The sequence below is a fragment of the Phacochoerus africanus genome, chromosome 11 (assembly GCF_016906955.1).
Source record: "Phacochoerus africanus isolate WHEZ1 chromosome 11, ROS_Pafr_v1, whole genome shotgun sequence".
NCBI lineage: Eukaryota > Metazoa > Chordata > Mammalia > Artiodactyla > Suidae > Phacochoerus > Phacochoerus africanus.
Window position 1 is genome coordinate 100,165,387 of NC_062554.1, and position 21,228 is coordinate 100,186,614.

The 21,228-nt window shown below is 36.8% G+C and overlaps 1 long non-coding RNA gene across 1 annotated transcript; it reads right to left on the reverse strand.

The window, feature by feature from the left end:
• Positions 1 to 428: 428 nt before the first annotated feature.
• On the reverse strand, positions 429 to 21,186 carry LOC125110495 (uncharacterized). Its single transcript, XR_007130657.1, has 3 exons — positions 20,263 to 21,186; positions 1,984 to 2,121; positions 429 to 747 (listed from the first exon to the last, which is right to left on the reverse strand). It is a non-coding gene; the product is annotated as an uncharacterized LOC125110495 (long non-coding RNA).
• Positions 21,187 to 21,228: the final 42 nt, after the last annotated feature.

The window sequence follows — 21,228 nt, forward strand, 5'->3', positions numbered from 1 at the left end:
TCATGTCTTCTCTATGTCTTCTTTGGAGAAGCATCTTAGATTTTCTACCCATCTTTTGATTTTTTTTTTTTTTATATTGAGCTACATGAGGTGTTCATTTTTGGAGATTAATCCCATGTCAGTTGCTTCATTTGCAAAGATTCTCTCCCATTCTATGGGTTGTCTTTTCATTTTGTTTATGGTTTCCTTTGCTGTGCAAAAGCTTTTAAGCTTAATTAGGTCCATTTATTTTTGTTTTTATTTTCATTACTCTAGGAGGTAGATCAAACAAGATAATTGCTGCAATCTGTGTCAAAGAGTGTTTCTGCCTATGTTTTTCCTCTAAGAGTTTTATAGCATCCCGATTTGAAATTCAGGTCTTTAATCCATTTTGAGTTAATTTCTGTGTATGGCATTAGGGAGTGTTCTAATTTCATTCTTGTACATGGAGCTGTCCAGTTTCCACAGCACTACTTACTGAAGAGTTTGCCTTTATTTCCATTGTATATTCTTGCCTCCTTTTTTGTAGATTGATTGGCCGTAGACGCATGGGTTTATTTCTAGGCTTTCTATGCTGTCCCACTGATCAATATTTCTGTTTTTTGTGCCATTATCATACTGTTTGGAGCACTGTAGCTTTGTAGTAAAGTCTGAAGTTGGGGAGCCTCATTCCTCTGGCTCTGCTTTTCTTTCTCAAAACTGCTTTGGCTCTTCAAGGCTTTGGAGTTTCCATACAAATTAAATTTTTTTGTCGTTGTTGTTCTAGTTCTGTGAAAAAAGCCATTGTAGTTTAATAGGGATTGAAGTGAATTAAAAGTGACCACTTTTATTCTCAGAGCAAAGAGCATCTGTATCAATAATGACTTTGACCAAGGACATGTAACTTGAGGGCTTAAGTTACTAATCAGTGAAGTGATTATATTAGTTCCCCCCCCCCCCAACTTAAAGATCTCTGGAAATTAATTTGAGCTATTCTGAGTTATAATAAGAAATTTATATTTTACTTTCATTCCAGGTTGCTGGCTCACAGATCCCCAAATCTTTGGAATTTCTTGAGCTATAAGGGGGGGAGGTGTCTTTTCTTATAATATTTGGTCTCCTGTCCTCAGTTCCTGAAATAAAGGTGAAAAGGGTATGTTGTTATTTTTAACAAGCCCCTTTCTACCATAGCTGGGTTTATGTTAATGAGGTGACTTTTGGAAAGCAACTAAGGCTAGGTGCTGGTTGCCAGGGGAACTAAGGTGAATAGAGGCTTGGAATATTCAGTCCCACCCCTACTTTCCCTACCCTCAACCTTTGGAAGGGAAGGGAGAGGAAAGAAGGTTGAATCAATCCCCAGTGGGCAACAATTTAAATCAATCATACTGTTGTAATGAAACCTCCATAAAAACCCAAAAAGAAAAGGTTCAGAGAGCTTCCAGGTTGGTGAATGCATAGAGATGCAGATAGAATGGCATGCTCAGAGAGGTCCTGGAAGCTTTGTACCATTTCCCCATCCCTTGCCTTAAGCATCTTTTCTATCTAGCTGTTCCAGAGTTTCATCTTTTTATGATAGACTGCTAATCTAGTAAGTAAACCAGTTTCCTCAGTTCTGTGAGCTGCTCTAGCAGATTAATCAAATCCAAGGAACTTAATATTTATAGCCACTTGGTAGAAGCACAGGTGACAATCTGTGACACAGGTGACACGCATAAATTCATACTCATACTAAGAAACTAACAGGATTCACTGGCGTTATTCACATTATTTGAAAGTAAATGTATTTAATAGTTTGATAACTTAAATACTGAAAGATCGATTTCAAAATCACAATGAATTTAAAAAACTTTAAATTTTTTTCTAAGATTTGATTGTTATGTATCTGTGTATGACTCAGATGAATCCTTTAAAATGGATGCTTTGACCAATTTAATGGTCATTGTCTGAACTGTGATGTGTATAGTTGCATGAAATAGAAGCCCATCTCTGTAGCTTAATCTTGTAATAGCATTTAAATTTCCTCACATAACAAGAAGTCTGAAGGAAGGGAGTCTGGGGCCCTTCTATCATTTTGCTCCATCATTGTCACAGGGAAGCTTTTATTTTCATGCTTGTCCAGTCATGAAAGCAAGATGGCTTCTCTTTCTTCACTTAGGCTGTAGGCTGGAAAGAGAGACAAGGACAAAAAGAGTGTATTAGAAAAACAAAGATGTTCTCAGAAGTCTCTAGCAGAAACATACTTGCATCTCCTCACCTATACTTTTTTTACATTGCCATCCTAGGATGCAAGAGTCTGAGAAGATATTTTATCTGAGAATTTTGCCAGTTTGATCAAAAAGGGGTCCTAGCAGTAAGGAGGAAGTGAAGAATAGTTCTTAGGTAGAAAATTAAGATGGTCTAAAAGTCACTGAATTCAGAATAATATGTATCATTACAACCAGTATTTTTAAGCAGCTAAATCTGAGTAATAGTAAATTTCAATAACTCTTCACTTTTTCTATATTTAAGGGTTTTTTCCATGAATAGCCATTGTTAATAATAAAATATTAAAATAATTACATAAGTGTCTTATGGACTTTATTCCTTGCATGATACTAATGAGAACAAGGTTATTATTGGGTCATTAATAGCTTTTGCATAATAGAATATTATTTTAAAAAAACCACCTTAATTGGGGTGTCTATAAACAATACTAACCTCCCCTGGACAGTATCTAAAATCTAAATAATAGGACCTAAACTCAAATTCTAAGGATTCTTCTGAGTTAATTACCAATTTCTGTTTAAATAATAATTTCAATGTCTACATTCTGATTACAGAATACTAAGTCCTAAAATGAGATCTTAAGCAAAATTTGGAATATTTATTCAAGAAACTCTTTTGTATTTTGTATATCTTTGCTAGCGTTAATATTTAAAACTCAGTATTTGATATTTTTAAGGTATCAAAATTGTTCCTCTTAAAAGGAACATTTTTCTGCACTTACAAAAATATTTCTTAATTATACTCTATCTCCCACTGAAATGTAAAACTTAGGTTCTTTGCATTTCTCAAACCCAGTCTTTAATGCTGATAATAAAGGTGGACAGATTTTTCAATGACATTTAGGTGGTAGGGGGAGGAAAAGAGAGTCAAGATAGGTTATCTGTCTTAATATTCTGTGTAAATGGTATTCAAAAGTGAACATAGTAGTACATTTTTTAAATGCAAATCTAATACTAATTCATATCTAATTTAATACATATTATAGATTCATATCTAATTTTTTTGCTTTCCTTTTAGGGCCATACCTGCAGCATGTGGAAGTTCCTGGGCTAGGGGTCGAATCAAAGCTGCAGCTGCCGGCCTACCCCACAGTCACAACAATGCAGGATCCAAGCCACATCTGTGACCTACACCACAGCTCACAGCAATGCTGGATCCTTAACCCATCGAGTGAGGCCAGTGACTGAACCCACAGCCTCATGGATACTATTTGGAGTCTTAACCTGCTCAGCCATGATAGGAATTTCAACATCTAATTTTAAATCCTCTGTGAATTCAATTAGAATTACCTCTACCTCATCTTACATACCTTATTAAATATATTTTTTCAAATCTAATTTTGATCCTATTGACTTGAGACGATTTGTTTTATGAACATTCATGTGCAAGTATGACATAGGGTGTAAAATATATCACATGACATGTGGGGTTCACATAAAATAACATTTTAAGAGTTCCCGTCGTGGCTCAGTGTTAATGAATCCAACTAGTATCTATGAGAACACAGGTTCAGTCCCTGTCCTCACTCAGTGGGTTAAGGATCTGGCATTGCCCTGAAGCTGTGACATAGGTCGCTGATGCGCCTTGGATCTGGCATTGCCCTGAAGCTGTGACATAGGTCGCTGATGCGCCTTGGATCTGGCATTGCTGTGGCTGTGGTGCAGGCCAGCAGCTATAGCTCCAATTTGACCCCAAGCCTAGGAATTTCCATATGCCATGAGAAGCCCAAAAAAGCAAAAGATAAAAGTAAAAAACATTTTATCCAATTATAAATGAAAATATTTATAATCTTGCAAACAAAAACTTTACCCTTAATTGCTTATAGCCAAAGCATTTAGGAAGATGGACTTTTTAAAGATACACTTGAGAGAATAACCAAAGCTTCTGCACTCACCTAACCAGCCATGCAATGGAAGGCAGCCTGTGCAATATGACTTGGATAGGTACTCCTCTCTTTTCCCAACTTGTCTTCTTCCTCTCCTCAATTGCTAATTAGCACTGTTTCTGATCCCACCAGGTTTCAAGATGGTGAAGGGAGGAGATGTAAGGGCACAGGAGAGCTCTTGCATGCTTGTACTTTTGTGAGCTGCCATCACTGATTGCTCACTGGTTTTGGAAGGTATCTGGTTTGGTCTTTTTCTCTTTCAGGGTTCTTCAGACTATTTTATTTCTCTCCACATTCATTAGTAAGCATCTCTCAACTGTCCTTCACTGAATTTGGGTCTCAGCAGCCCATCTCTTTACAGACCTTCTATTGGGATCTTGTGGTCTCTTAGGCATCCCTTTTGGATGAAATCCATTTAAGATGACTCTAAAGCCAGTTTTCACTCACGTATGTGTTGTCTACCCCTTTTCTATAATCTTTGGTTCATTTTCAGTTATGATTTAAGTTATTTTTCAAGACTAAGCTCTCTATGCTGTTGTCATGAATGGTATTTTTCAGATGTATACAGATGTGTTTTAATTAATAACACCAAAAGTTTTATATAACACTTTATATACAAAAATACTTTTATATAAAGTTTTAATAACACTGAAGTTCGAAGATAACTGAGTCATAGTTATTTTGCAGTCATGAATACAGAACATTTAAAAAAAAACTATTGTGTGTGGCGAACACATTTATTGATTGTTAAAAACATTGAGGATAGTTAATATAGGCCAACATCCTTCTTTTGCAGACAAAAACCAAAGAATCAATTTAGTAAAATTGTTATTGGCCAGGGGCAGAATGATTTATGTGATGTTCTTTATGTGAAACTTTATGTGATGCACTCAAAAAAAGTATGGAGTCTAAAGTTAACATATGTAGGTTTGAGTCATATTTCTATAATGCATTAGTTACAAGTTACAAGAAGTTGACCAAGTTTAATAAGGTATGTAATCTGTTTCTTCTGTAAAATAACAGCTCTAGCAATTATATTGTTTGATAGGTAAATAAAATGCAACTCATATGACATATATCACATAGTAACTCCTTAAAAATTGTTAATTTTGCCTTCTAACACTGTCAAGTTGATTTTTTTATTACAGCTGTGGCTTCTTCAGGTATTTATTTTAAATGATTTTTGAACTTAAAAATAACATGCATTATATGAACATATACATATATGTATGTATACATATACTTTTACATTATTTTCATGTCATTAAATCACCATAATGCAATACTCAGCAGGTATTAAAGTGAGAATCTTTATTTACTACATAAAATAAACTGTAATCAGACTAAGTATTTCTAGAAAAGCAAGTAAACCAGTAAAAACAAGCTCCTCTCTTAATGACTTAATCTTTGGAATTAGTAAGTCAAGTAGAGAAGCTCCGGCTTTCAATTTAATAGAAGAGACAGACCATTACAGAAAAGTTCTCAATGTCATGCTGTGAGAAAACTGTAACAATGTGGATGCATAGTCCAAAATTTCATGATACAAATCCTGCTTATTTATATGTTTACAACTCCTCATCATCTTCTTTTAACAAATTATTCATGTTGGTAGCCAAATAATAGTCAAGCTATTGCCAAGTGGAATGGCTACAATTGCATCTATAGTTACTGAAGTTATCCAAAAAGAGGGCATAAGTATTGCTCCCACATAGATAATGTCACTACTTTGTCACTATATTATGAACTGTCATAAAGATACATTAATTTCAACATTCTGAGTGTAACGAATGCTGTCTTTTCTCTATGTGGCTAAAGTGTTGGAAAGGATTAGGACAAGATTTTGTCCCCCGAACTTATTTTCTTATTTTAATAGAGATTCAAAACAACACTGCAAGGGTCTACTGTATAACATCTAGATCACAGTTCTAGATAATGTCTCACTCTAATAGCTATGATTATAAGAAACATTATGTTTATTAATGAAACCTATTTGGGTGTACTTTGTTCGAAATCAATGTTATTTTCTAGGCCAACTGTATGTCGATAACAAATATTTTCCCTTCAAAAAATGTTAATATTTTGCTCTAAGCTGAAAATTTGAGTTACCTCTTCTATATTTAATATATTTCATATATTTGAAATATCTCTATATATACTGCCTAGTTATTGCCACTGAAAGGACTTAGAAGAAATGGCCCACCAATAGTGGGTTTCTAAACACCACTAAAAAAATAAATGGAGTTCATTGGCGGCAATAGCAGATTCCAAAGCTGGGGAAAAGAAAAAGCAAGATAAATTTGGAACATTTTGTTATGTCAGGAGGCAAGGACATGTTCAGATCATCAGGAGGACAGGTCAAAAGGATAAGCAAACCATCTTGAAGGAGCTCCTACTGGCCAAATCTGGAACAATTTTGAGCATCAAAATAAAGAATATTAGTATTCTAACCCATTAGATTAAATAAGAACCTAGCAGTCCATACTGACACAAAATTTGAAAACAAATAAAGGGACTAATACTAAAGGCTTAGGCCTTTATTCATTAGCTTTGTTCATTCAGTAAATGTGTATCATGCGGCTGAACTACCAATAATTTCAAGGAGAACCTATAGGTGGAAATCTCTCAATTACTATGGATAAAGCCTTGAACAAATGTTAATCACTTAGACACTTACCGCCTTAGACAGAGGGTCAATATATTGGAAACTTTTTGGGGAAAAAAGCTCCAAGTATATATTTCCAATTCTACATGGTAACTTTAATGCTATTTCTCTCATCTCGTAAAGTATGATACTATTATTGTTCCCTGACAGAAACTATCTTTGATTTGGCTTGCCAAAAGTTTTGTATCCTCCTTCCACTCCTGGATACATCTCCATAATTTCTCCCTCCCAGCTCCTCATTCATCTATTCTACTTCTGCCAAGTACTTAGGAATTGAGGTTACAAATCAAGAAAATTGAGTTCCTTTTTTTTTTGTCTTTTTAGGGCCACACCCTTGGCATATGGAGGTTCCCAGGCTAGGGGTCAAATAAGAGCTGTAGCCGTTAGCCTATACCACAGCCACAGCAACAACAGGTCCGTGCTGTGTCTGCAACCTACACCACAGCTCAGGCAACACCAGACCCTTAACTCACTGAACAAGGCCATGGATCAAACCTGTGTCCTCACGGATGCTAGTCAAATTCGTTTCCGCTAAGCCATGATGGTAACTCCATGAAAACTGAGTTCTTATACATAAAATGTAATGAATGTTTCAAACTAACTCTACCACTCTAACTTAAAAAGAGAAACGAACAAACAAACCACATAAAACATTAAATCATGGTTTTCATTAACTAGTACCTGGTTCTCAACAGTAACATATTTAAAAGGCTGAAAATTTACAATTATGCTAAACAGAAAAATTGAAAACTGTATAAAAAGTTATTGAATATTTCCATGAACATAGTTTGCCTTAAATACGAAGCATAGTATTTAACGTTTTATTGTTTTAAAATGACATAATGATAAATGTTCTAGTGGCAATAGAATATGACTGTGGTGTAGAGTTAGTTTATGGCTATTAGCTAGAATAGATATTCATGGAAAGTGTTCTGAAGATAAATGTCATATTAGTTAAATTGCAACAGCAAAGAGATATCCCACTCATTCACTCATTGAGCAATGATTTATCGAGTATTTATAATATACTACTAGTATTATATACTATGTAATACTACTACTATGCTGGACCATGGGCACCTAGGGATGAATTAATAATGTCTCTGTCCTAAAGAAACTTACTAGTGATAAAGCTATACATGTAAATTAGTAATTACGAAGCAGCATCTCAAGATCATCAGCCAATGGTAGCACAAAGATTGAGCAATTCTATGGATAGATAGTGGGCAGGAGAAAATGAAAGGCTTCCTCAAAGATAGAATGCTTAAGGTAGATTTTAAGAGATAAATCAAAGTTTATTAGGCAATAACAAATTAATGAGAGGCTACTAAACAAAAGAAACAGTTATTAAAGTCACAAAGGCACAGACTAGCCTGAAACATGGTGAGAAGAGGGGAGGAAATAATTATATTTTAAGCAAGGTTCAACTTGTGGAAGGCCTTAGACCCTAATTGGTAGCATAATTGAATGCGTAATATAATAAAAGTGGAAATTACCTAGTCTCTGACATGTCCAGTTCCTTACCACTGGAGGACCAAAATACTTCCTCTTCTCCTGCCTGAAAAGTCCCTGCCCCAGATTTTTACACAACTGTATGGTATACTACATTCAAATCTCACTTAAAAATCACTTCCTAGGAAAGGCCTTACAAAGCCATGTAACTAAATTAGTGACATCTACACCCACCTATTAACCTTCTACTTCTGTTTTTACGGTTTTTTTTTTTCTTTGTTAGGGCTGCACTTGCAGCATATGAAAGTTCCCAGGCTAGGGAGCAAATCAGAGCTGCAACTGCAGCTCCTGTTCTGTAGACAATGCGGGATCTGAGCCACAGCTGCAACCTACACTGCAGCTTGCAGCAGTGCTGGATCCTTAACCCACCAAGCAAGGCTACGGATCAAACCTCCATCCTCATGGACACTAATCAGGTTCTTAACCCGCTGAGCCATTAACGAAACTATTTCTATTGTTTTTAAATCAACAGAGAATAGAAATACAAACTAAATATCAATTATACAACTTTATGTAACATACCCACATTCCACTGATTTCTAATCTCTTTACTCTTGTAAACTAGACCTAGAAAATTTTAGAAATTGCTAAGCAACGTTTAGTGGAGTACAGACTCCAGGGATTTGTTAGTTGGCAATCCTCCCATTATCCTGTAATGAACATATTTTGTTCACTAATAGCCATATATAACTAAAGCAGAAGAAATCCTTTCAGAGATATTTGCATTTTATTATCTCAAAAGGATAAATCTCTAATGCAAAAATTATCAGGCAGTATGACAAAACATAGTGAAGCATTTTGGAAAGAGTAGAAAAGATGTTTCTAGCCCTTTAAATCATATCTCATATGCAAATCATCTTATCCTTGAGGAGACCTATATTTGTCTCCAGAGGAAAGAGCTAGGAAGTAAATCTCTATTAGTACTGGAAAAACCTAGACTTCTTTTATTTAGCATCTTGCAAAAGTGGGAGCTTCAGGGAATGTTTATACATAAACTGACATACTTTAAAATATTTGGAGGGCTTAAAGAGGAAAAAATGTAGTATGCTTGTTCTTGTGGTCTGCAAAATGTTGAAACGAGTCCTTGAACTACTGTAGTCACATAATCAAACAGACCAAGTGCATAGGTCTCCTTACCTCTTCAATTGTGATTTGGGAAAAAAAAACTCAAAATACATATTATTATTAAATGAGGAGTTATTTCCTTATCTCCTATCAATATACTGTTAAAAGTAGAAGGAAAAATTTAAATATAGCCTAAAGTAGAAAGCATAACTGGGAGAAAATCTTTGTAACTGAAGCAACCAATAAAGGCTTAATCTCCAAAATATACAAAGATTTCATACAATTCTATAACAAAAAAAGCAAACAACACAATTGAGATATGGGCAAAGACCTAAATAGACATTTATCCAAAGAAGACAGAGAGATGGTCAAAAAGCACATAAAAGGATACTCAACATCAATAATTATTAGAGAAATGCAAATCAAAACTACAATGAGGTATAATCTCGCATCAGTTAGAATGGCCATCGTCAACAAGTCTACAAACAATAAATGCTGAAGAGGATGTGCAAAAAAGGGAAAGCTCCTACACTGTTCATGGGAATGTAAGTTTGTGCAACCACTATGGAGAACAGTATGGAAGTTCCTCCAAAAACTAAATGGAACTACCACATGACTCAGAAATCTCACTCCTGGGCATACATCCAGAGAAAATCATAATTCAAAAAGATAACGTTCACCCCAATGTTCATAGCTGTACTATTCACAATATGCAAGATATGGAAACAACCTGACAGAACATCAATAAAAGAAGATGTGGTACATACATACAATGGAGTATTATTCAGCTATAAAAAAGAAGGAAATAATGTCATTTGCAACAACACAGATGGACCTAGAGAATATCATGCTATGTAAGACAGAGAAAGACGAGTATCATATGCAAAAGAACTTACTTATAAAAGAGAAACAAACTAATAGATTTCAAAATCATACTTATGGTTACCAAATGTGGGAGGGAGGAGTAAATTGGGAGGATGAGATTAACACCTACACACTACTATATGTAAAACAGAAAACTAACAAGGACCTATTATATAGTACAGGGAGGTCTACTCAATGGTCTGTAAAATCCTATACCTGAAAAACGAGTGGATATACCTATGTATACAACTGATTCACTTTGCTGTACACCTGAAACTAATACAACATTGCAAATCAACTATACTCCAATACAATTTTTTTTAGGGCCATACCCACAGCACATGGAGGTTTCCAGGCTAGGAGTAGAATCAGACCTGTAGCCGCTGGCCTACACCACAGCCACAGCAACACCAGATTCAAGCCACGTCTGCGACCTACACAATACAATTTTTTTAAAAAATGAAAGCATAACTGCTTTGCTTTAAAACTATGTCCTCAAAGTTTTGTGCTTTTATTAAAATGGTAATCACTATGCTATTAATTATTGTAATATATGAAAATTATTTAAGACTCAAAATTAGATGGAATTCATTTAAATCTAGCCCATATAAAATTAGTAACTGATATTACAACCAATATTAATTGTAGGAAAAATATTAATAAAAACATGATGGGCTAAAACTTATCACACATTTATGTAAAAATTTGCATTGTATCATATTTATTTATTCACAGTTCATTTTTATTTGCACAAAGTGCAATGCAATTTAAACAAATATTGATTAAATTAGCATTGTAAATTTACAATGATAAAATCGTGGTCCTCAACTCTTGGACAGCCTTAGGGTCAGTGAATTATTCAAGAAAATATTTAAAAGACATTTTGAAAAATGATCAAGAGTTATCCTAAAAAATTAATAGGAAGCAACAATGGGAATGGTTGATCAGAAGAGCAAGAAATATTGAAAAGCATGCCCATGAGAAGCACACTTAATATTTCTCTGTATAGTCCAAATCAAATGTGAAGAATGCGTTAAAAGAGCATTTGCACACTGAACCATTACTTGAAGATATTAAACAGAATGATGTGGCCTGGTCTTTGAGTATTCATTGCTGATGTATGAAAAGTAGTGATGGCATTAGTGCTTAACAATTAAGCTAACATGAATCCAGAACGAACAAGTCATGCTTTCTAAATAAAAATGTACATTGGTTGGTTTGACCTATCCTTTATGAATCTATGCTAACTTCATGTTCACTCCTTTCTCTTGATATCCTAATTTTCTGTAGTCTACGGTTTGTGAAGTTCATCTTTTCTCCTTTTTGAAAGTTTATAATAGCTTTGCTTTTTACTCATCTTCTACTGACTCCCTTAATGTCCACTTTTCTTCCCAGATTACAGATAATGGCTTGCCTAATCTTTTATTGACCTAGGACCTGACAGAAAGAAGTTGGAAGATTAGAATCCTCTAAAGCAAGTAAATGCTTTCAATTTTTCCATGACCCACCTTAAAGTACAATTTTCTGTTACCGAAACTTACCCTCTCTTTTTCACATTTAAAAAATATTCCCATGGATAGGTAAAATGGGAGACAGTTGTCGCAAATCTTAACCATCTTCCCAGATGGCAAACTTCTTGCTGTTCTTGATCTTTTAAAATCATTCTTCAATGTTAGAGTCAACTGATGTTAGTAAAGTTAACCTATGCTTAATAAAATAGACACATTTGAGTCTTTCATACTCATTGTAGTTATGTATTTCCTTTTCTTCCTATTATTGCATTTTACTTCACTCATTCAACTCCTGTGAGGGAATATGAACATAAGTTATGTTCTCAAAGAAGTTATAGCCTAGAAGTGAGGCTTAAATATTACTAGAATTTTATAATACAAGAGAGAAAGTGATGTGGGGGAAAGGGTCAATTAGCATTTCACAGGATTTCATTAGGTTAAGATTACTTTCAGTTGATTAAATATATTTTAAAAAAACTTTATATAAGAGGTTTATTTAAGCTGAATTTTTAAAGAATCCCTTATTCAGGCAAATGATTAAGCTTCAATGAATCTATAAATTACACAAAGTGATATGTACAAACATGGAAGATATTTATACATTTGTATTTAAATGTGGGGGGAGGAGGGAAGGGTGAGATCATTAGTATTTATTCTGAAAGACATCTCTGATACTCAAAATGGTTAAAAGTAAACCATACCATGCTGAATAGTATTTGGAGAGGTTTGCAAAATGATTAAAATTAGTATGATTAGAATTACATTCTCATTGCCTCCAAATGTTCATCAGCACTTTTCCTTCTCAATAATCTGGCTGAGGAAGCATGATGAACTTTTTTCTTTGAATTTTTTGAAATATGCTTTTCCAAAGATTAGAAAACACATCTGACTGTTCCTTACTATTTCAAAATAGAACATGTTCACTTTATTTCCCAAACTTTCTTTATATCTATAAGATTTTTCACTATTGACAAAAAATAAGTCCATGATAATATTGTGCTTTTGTTACTTCCTTTACTTCTTTGAAATGGAAACTATTGCCATTTTAAATCAATAATAAAATGATAAAAATAATAGGCAGGATTAGAATATAGGCAGAATACATCATATTAAAGTATGTGGAGCATATTTTAAATTTTAAAAAAGATGGGAATTGATGGGAAACTAAAGCATATGCTAAGGAAATATATAGAGAAAAAAGAATAAGATATGCATTTGGAAAATAGGAGAACTAATAATGTCAAAAACTAGAAGCATAAATATAAATATTTATATTTATATATAAATATATGAGCTAAATAGTGTTTTACAGATAAGAGTTTTCTATAAGGATGAGTGCATGAAAAACATGGTAAGGTGATTTTAAAAGATTTAGAATCACAAAGTAAAAAGTGACAGCAACTGAACTACTCACTTAAATTAAAAAAAAAAAAAAAGGTGGGGTTGGAGTTCCCATCATGGTATAGCGGAAATGAATCTGACTACAAACCATGAGGTTGCGGGTTCGATCCCTGGCCTCGCTCCGTGGGTTATGGATCCAGTGTTGCCATAAGCTCTGGTGTAGGTCGCAGACGAGGCTCAGATCTGGCGTCGCTCTGGCTGTGGCACAGGCTGGCAGCTGTGGTTCCGATTAGACCCCTAGCCTGGGAATCTCCATGTGCCTCGGGTGCAGCCCTAAAAAGCAAAAAAAAAAAAAAAAGGGGGGGGGGGAGGGATGATAGATATAACTGCATGATGTAATGAAATCCAAGTACCTGAATTTTTGAGGTGTTTACAAAAATCTAGTAAGGAAAGCCTAAAAGTCTAAAGAGTATAAGAATATCTTTTTTAGTTAGTAGAATGTGAACTGATGACAAGAGATTGACAAGCACTAAATAAAAAAGCAAAATTGACATTAAAGAAGTATGTCTGCATAATACTGCATAAAGAGGAATAAATTTCCAGATCCAAATACAGTATCATTCTTTTGTATTCTGTGCATATGTTGAATAAGGAAACAAAAGCATCAAAAGTTAGTGCATTATTGTTTACATAAAATATTGCAATGACTTTAATGTCAAAGAACAAAAAAAAAATATGTTCATGCTTTCTTTACTTGAGCTGGTCAAATTTCTCTCCACATATCATGAACTCTGTAGTTATAGTAATAATTTAAACAAATTTTCAGTTCTCTGTCCTCACTTTGTATATCCTGCATGGTCTATGAATTCCACACAAAAAGGTGCTTTACAAAGACCCAAGTCACTTCATTATGACTTTCTAACAGATAAAATATTCTAATACTCTTAGATTTAAGTAGTCAAACTTTTCCTGTCCCCAGATCTTTTACATAGGTCTAGGTGACTAGTTGACAGTCCTGACTAAAAGTAATTTCCTGAGATTTGGAAACGTTGGGCTATACATTCCCTCTCAATATTACGACCAACACTAGAAAAATAATAAGATGGTTCTATGAAATGCAGAAGCACAATCAATGAAACAGTTCTGGTCCTTAGATGAAAATTTAATTGACAGAAATCTAAATGTTACAATTATCAAAATATTCGAGGTTCTGGGGTAAAAAGAATTGGCACTAATGTCATTTGACAAAAATGCTGAATGAAATAGAAAGTTTGTTCATGTGTTTGGTGAAGTGTAAGACGCTAAACCTTCCTCTAATTTCCAGAGGCCTGATTTCTCAACATTAGATCCTCATTTGGAATACACTCTTCTTCAGTGATCTTTCCTCTCTCTAGTAAGATATTACAAATCAGACTTTAGTGTTTTCCTCTTCTGTTTTGTACTCTGCTGGGTAAGGCCAAAGAATAAGTGTTTAAAAGTATCCTCACATCTATCTCTGTAGCCCAACCTCTCTCCAGGACTTGAGCTTGGATTTCAGTCACTTGGCTTAAGGTATGCATCCCCAAGGAGTCACTGAGTAGAGCCCAGAAACCATGAAACACAGCACATCCTCTTGAAACATTATTTAGGCAAAGTTTAAGGGAAAAGCAATATCTTACATAAGTCTAAATATGAACTTACTACAGAGTACAATCTAAAATCCATAATACTTTTCAGATGAAAACTGAAGACTTCAAATAAGATTACTTTTTGGCTAGGGGTAGGTGAGTATACCATTGTTGGAGATATTGTCATAGAAAAGTCTAAGAAGTTTTGCATTATGCTAAATAAATATACCTTATAAATACAGACTAGCATTTTTGTATCAATACTGTAGCAAGAGTGAAAAGAGTTAAAAATAGAAATGACAATGGACAAACTATGAAGCATGTCAAGTTTATCCTGCACCACCACCATCATCACCACTACCACCTCTCAGACACTGCCCAGAACCTGTCCCAAGCTCTTGAAGAATTTGGATTATTTTCTTAACCTCAGCCTCAAGGTTGAATATATTCTGTCTTTCCTTCATCAGTATGAAGAATATTCTTCTGCATTCCATTCTCTTAAGATATTAGTACGAATGTAAAGAGATAATCATTTAGTACTAAATATAAAGGGTAGTGGTCAGATAATGAAATTTTATAAAATATCACTTTGGACATATCTATCATTAGGCAGAATTCTGCTGAACACTTACATTGTGCCGGAGAATTAAAGAATGATAAGAATGCAAAGACGAACTTAATAACAACAACAAAAAAAAGCCAACCTATTCTTTCTGTGGAGGACAGACCTGAAAATAAGGAAGTGTGTTAGAAGCCATTTTTCCAAAAAGGGTACATGGAGATATAAAGAAGAGTCTGTGTTGTGTTGGTAGGAGAAAAAAAAAAAAGAGTCCAAAAAGGCTTCTGAGAGAAAATGGCCTTAGAAGTAAGTCTTAGAGGGTAAGCAGGTATAAGCCACACAAACGGCAGAGTGGGGCGGGGGGTGTATTTCAGGTGAACACAAAACTATGAAACAGCCTAGTGAGTCAAGGAAGCTGAGAAATTCAGGATGAATGAAGCAAAAAATTATAAGGGGGAAGGAAGGCCTGAGCCTGACCCTTTGGTAGGACAGCTGGGTCAGCTGCCCCAGGTCACAAATATGGTAGAGAATTGGCACAAGGCACTATACCTCACTGCCCTGATCAGAACATTATTGAAATTAAAATCTTAAATTTCTCCTTTATGATATTCCAAGGGACACAGAACAGGCTCTACAAAGGGGCTTCTTTTTTTTGTCTGTGCTTGCTTTGAAGGATCCACCTTACCTTGGTGCCCTACATTCCAATTCCAGGGCGTACAGGGCGATTTGTGGCTGGAGAGTAAGGAAGGGGGAGAGGAAGATCAAACAGAGATAATGAATTTGTACTTTACTGTGTATTTTTGGGGGGAAAACTGGTGGATTTTAAACAGAGGAAAAAGAGTTTTCAGAAAGTTTTCTCAGCTGATCCAAATAGAGGTTTTTGAGGTAAAGGCAGGGAAAGGGAAAATGACAATAACATGGGGTAGTTAGATTGATAACCTGAAATAAGTTATAAACAGTGAAGATATGAATATGTTGTGTCCTATAATACTGCAGTAGGAAGAATGATGGCCCTCTAAAAGATATCTAGGTCCTAATCCCTAGAACCTGTGAATATGTTGTATTTTTTGGCAAAGGGAAATTAGGGTCACAGATGGAACTAAGGTTGATAATCAGCTGACTTTAAGGTAGGGAGATTATCCTAGGTTATCTGGTTGGGCCTGATGTGATCACAACAGTCCTTAGAAGTAGAGGAGGTAAGCAGGAGAGTCAGTGTTATAGTTATAAGACGTAAGCAGGAGTTGACTGGCAGTTGTTGGCACTGAATATAAAGGAAGAGAGAGACATACCAAGGAGCTCATTCACCCTCTATGAGTGGGAAAATGCAAGGACTAGGACTTTTTAGAGATCCAAAATAAACAAAGCTCCTCCAACATCCTAATTTTAGCCCTTTGAAAATTATTTTGGACTTCTGGCCTCCACAACAATGGATAATAAACCTGTGTTGTTCTGAACCACCAACACTGTGGAAATTTGATACAGAATCAATAAGAAAAATACAAATATTCAACTCGACCTTGGCACAAAGAAAGCCCTTGACTGAAAGCCATACTGAACACTGATTCATATCTTCATTAGAGGTCTCGTCAGGCAGGTCTCACCCTTCATAAACATTTTTCTAGATGTGGCATGCCATACTTATGTCTTGCTATTAATGTTTCTTTATTCTTTCTCCTCAAACAGTTAAAGATCTTGTAATATATGGATATAAATTTTATGTCTTTTGAACAATCAGTTACTGAGCTTTGTGTCCATTTATGTCCAGACAGATAATTTAAAAACAATCACCATTAGGGACTTCAAGTGTAACACAGAATTTGAAGTAGGAGCTTTAGAGTCACACAGACATGGACCAAGTCACATCTTTGTCTTACTGGTAGTATAACTTTGGGTAATTTAAAATACTTGAGCCTCAGTTTCTTCATCTGTAAAAAGGAAGAGCAAAGCCTTAGGATCCTCTGAAACATACTCTGAGATGAGGATTGTGTGCAAGTGGTTAAGAAAATGCTTCCAGGAAAACACACAAATTACAGAGTAAGCATGATAGAGAAGGAATGGATTTCAGGCAAAATCCTAGCATCAGCATGATTCTGCAGGGGAGCCTTGGGGTGTAAATTACACTTTAGATTTTCTTATTTCCAAAGGCTTTTAATACTGTATAGGGCAGTCCTTGGCAAATGGTGTCCTAAGAGGAAAGTGAACTCCCAAGTGATTCTCTCCGGTTTTCTGTGCCTGAAGGCAAAATGAGTCTAGTAGCCCTTAGGCAGTCTTCCAAAGAGTCTCAGGGGTTGGCTGTGAGAAGTAAAAGAACATAGTAGCTGGGGGGTAAGGCACATATAATCAAAGAGATCCTAAGGGATCAGGATGGAACTTGACTGAGTCTGCCACAAGCATCTACCTCATAAAACTCTTCTAAGGATTGAATGCACTCATGTTTTTCTTTCTTTAGCTTTTACGATTCCTAAACTAATTTTCCTTTGAAATAGAATGCAATATCTAGTGTCATGTTTTGCACATAGAATGATAAGCAATGAAATAATTCTTTCTTGATATAGACATTCAACTCAGAAAGGGTGAAGGCGACAGAGGAGAAATAAAGCAAATGTGAATGATACAAGAATAGAAAGTAACCAAATTAGTCTGAATCTAGTATTTAAAAATGACTCTAATTTCAGTCATATTTTTTCAAGCTAGAAACTTGAACAACTTAAGATTTTTAACTGTTTGCTTTCATCTCTAAAAATCTAAGCAAAGTAAAACAACCAATGAACAAAGAACATATTTATCTAATGACAATAAATTCTAACAGAAAATATTGTCCTCCCACCCCTACGAAACAATCTAATGAGTCCTCAGAATACATGTAATTTTTTCTTAAAATATGTCCTTATCTACTCTATTCCTATACTGATCATTAAAACCTTTAATTTTGATAGCACTTTACAGTTTTAAAGTGGATTCAGTTTTATACAATGCACAAACAACTCTGTCATAAATTCACCCCCTTTTTACAGATGAGAGAAAGCTCTGACAGGGTAAATTACTTAGGTAAAGTTGCACAGCTAAAGGCAGAATATCAACTTCTGAGTCCCAAGAAAGTGCTTTCCTCAGGGTTCTACATTATTTTACACCTCCTATCAGTCAAGGTCCAGTCAGGAGAAAGACTCACACCACAGAACAGGAAAGATTTAAAGAATTATTAACTAGTAAAAGGAGAGTGATTATTAAGAGAGAAGATATCACTCAAGAATACATGAATAGCACATCGAGGGAGCAGCCACTACCTCCAGGTTGTGGGAGAGAACTCTAGGAAGGATAGCTTAGAAAAGCTACTCCCATCTCTGCCCTCTAAGTTACAAAGCCTGAGAGACAGTCCTCAGAGATAATGTGGCTGTGACCCACTTAACAATCAAGAAATTGGCTGAGGTGCCACAGACTGAGCTAGTGAAGAAACCACTAGCTAGGGTGCTAGTGAAACTTGCTAGGAAGCCAACCCCTGGGTTGCCAGCAAGCCACACACTGGGGAACTGACCAAATTTATTTGAGGGTAAGAAATGCTGGCCAGAAAGCCATTCACTGACCACCACACCACTGAAACAAAAAGTAGAGCAATGGAAACAAGAAGAGGAGCAGTCCTTTTTTTAAATGCAGTATCCTTCTACAACTTCTATCGACAACAGTGCCAACATTGTGTTGACAATAAAGAAATGTTTACAACTCAGAGCTCTAATATCACAGTTCAAGGCAAAGAAGATGAATTAGGAGCTGTGAGACACTAACTGGCACACACCTCAATGCCTCTCCTGGGTTCTGAAGGGCAAAATGCTTTTACTCCAAATTTCTGCTCCATTTTTCCCCCCTAAGTATCCCTACACTAAAATGAGGACCTAATCTTTGGCGACACTATGTACTGATTACTGGTATGACATATGGTAACTGTATGGGGAGAGTGTCAACACAGTGACTGAGACCAGTTCTTGAGCCAAAACACTTAGGTCTGAATATTAGCTTCACCACAGACTAAATCTGCAGCCTTGCAAAAACTGATGTCTGTATGCCTGTTTCCTTATCTGCAAAAGGGGATGATAATACTATCTACTTTATTAAGATGTCAGGAGAACAGATTACAGACATGTGATAAACGTTATGATAAATGATAAGAACTTTATAAATATTAGTATTACCCATACACATTACTTGGTAACTAGTGTTTTAAAATACTGTTTAACTCAGTTCTCATTGTTCTTATCACCAATTTCCACCTAGGGCTGTGTGGCTGTGTTTCATAATGCTAAACCCAACTTCTCTGGGTGACACCAGGCCATGCTACAAAAGGTCTCGCCCTCATCTGGGCATTGTCTGTATCTCTTGCTTCAGATCCTGGCACTGCCCAGGCTTCCTGAATAATCCTCATCAATCAAAACCAGTTAATTGGAAAAGTGAAAAAAGGCACATGGTTACAGAAATGATCTTTCTTTAAGATCTTCTGCAGTTCTAATTTGAATCCCCCACTTGCACAAACAGTGAGTTATACTAGAGAGAGGAAAAGGAGGAAATTATCATTTTGAGTACCTGCCTACTCACCTATGCCAGGCATAGGCATGTATTATTTGATTTCATCCCTGCCACAAGTCTATCAGATTATTGAGAGATAAAGGAAATCAAGGCTCAGAAAGGCCAACAACTCACTCATAAACACTCTCTTGCTAGGTAGCAGATCCTGAATTCAAACCCAGTCTTTCTGTTTGGGTCGACTAAGCATTTTTAACTGTTCCGCTTGCCTCCCACATTTTCTTCAACTCAGACAGTAAGAACCCTAAACGCTCAGTGCTTTTCATGCTTCTTTGATTTAAAGAGATGAGTGGGTGAGCCAACTTTTTTTTTTTTTTGTCTTAAAAGTATCATTTGAAAGTAAAGCAAATGAAATTCATTTACCAGTTACAGGAACTTTAAGAAATCACTAACATCTCACAGGAAACTAGCCTCTGAATGAAGACCAAGGCCCTCCTGCATCCTGGCGCCCCAGTCCTCACCTCTCCTCCAGGCTGCAAACTTGGTGAAGGAAAAGTTGCCTGGCGGTGGGCCAGCTAGCTGAGGTTCAGCCAGGGCTCTGCCGCTCTGTTCACCCAGGAGGCTTCTTCTTCCATGAAGCAGGAGCTTGTCACGTCAAGTAAACTTAGGGTTTCTCCCTGGTCCCAGCTAGGCTGAGGGTGCCTCGCTCGAGGGCGTGCCCCACGGTCTCGCCGCAGATCCCGCGCGAAACTGCCAGGCTCTCTGAGGAAGCGGCTGACGCCGGCCGCCCGCACCCCCTCCCCGCATCCCCTTTCCTCCGGCTTCTCCGGACTAGGAAAAGTGGAACCGGTTCCTCTTGGTGCCCGGAATCGCCTTTCATCAGATAGCCCTTTGCTAAGTTCCCGTCTGCACCTGAGGGTGGGATGCTGCTTCCCCTTCCCCGGCTGACAGGAAAACGAGCCCGGAGTTCACTAACTTTGCGCTCCTCTGAGGGGGTATGCTGAGAACTCTGCGGAGTCTGACTGAAACGTGAGGAGACAAAGCCCGTCTAAACAGTGAACTCCGACGCCTCCACCCGCCTCGCAGCGCACAGGCCTTCTTCACCGACTGCACGCCGGGTGGGTCCCACAGCTCGGCTCTTTCTCACGCCAGCATCCCGCGCCGGGAGGCTAGCGGCGCACGAGCCGCAGCACGAGCACTGGGCGCGAGGAAGACCACTATTTCTGCTCCAGCGACCCAGGTCCGAGGAAGTCTGAATGTCCTCAGTATAGCAACCCAGCGGGCCGCTCGGCCGCCGGGAGGCTGAAGAAACGTCCGCACTGGGCTCGCGGCCCTTCCTGCCAGCCTCCCCACGCCGGGCCTCGGCTCCCTCCTTTCCCGCTCCCGCCTCTTCTCGTAGGCTGCCAGGCGGACCCAGCCAGCCTCTTTCTCAGCCTTCACTACCGGGTCAAGCCGCGGAGGGAGGGAGCGGAGACAGCGGCGAAGCA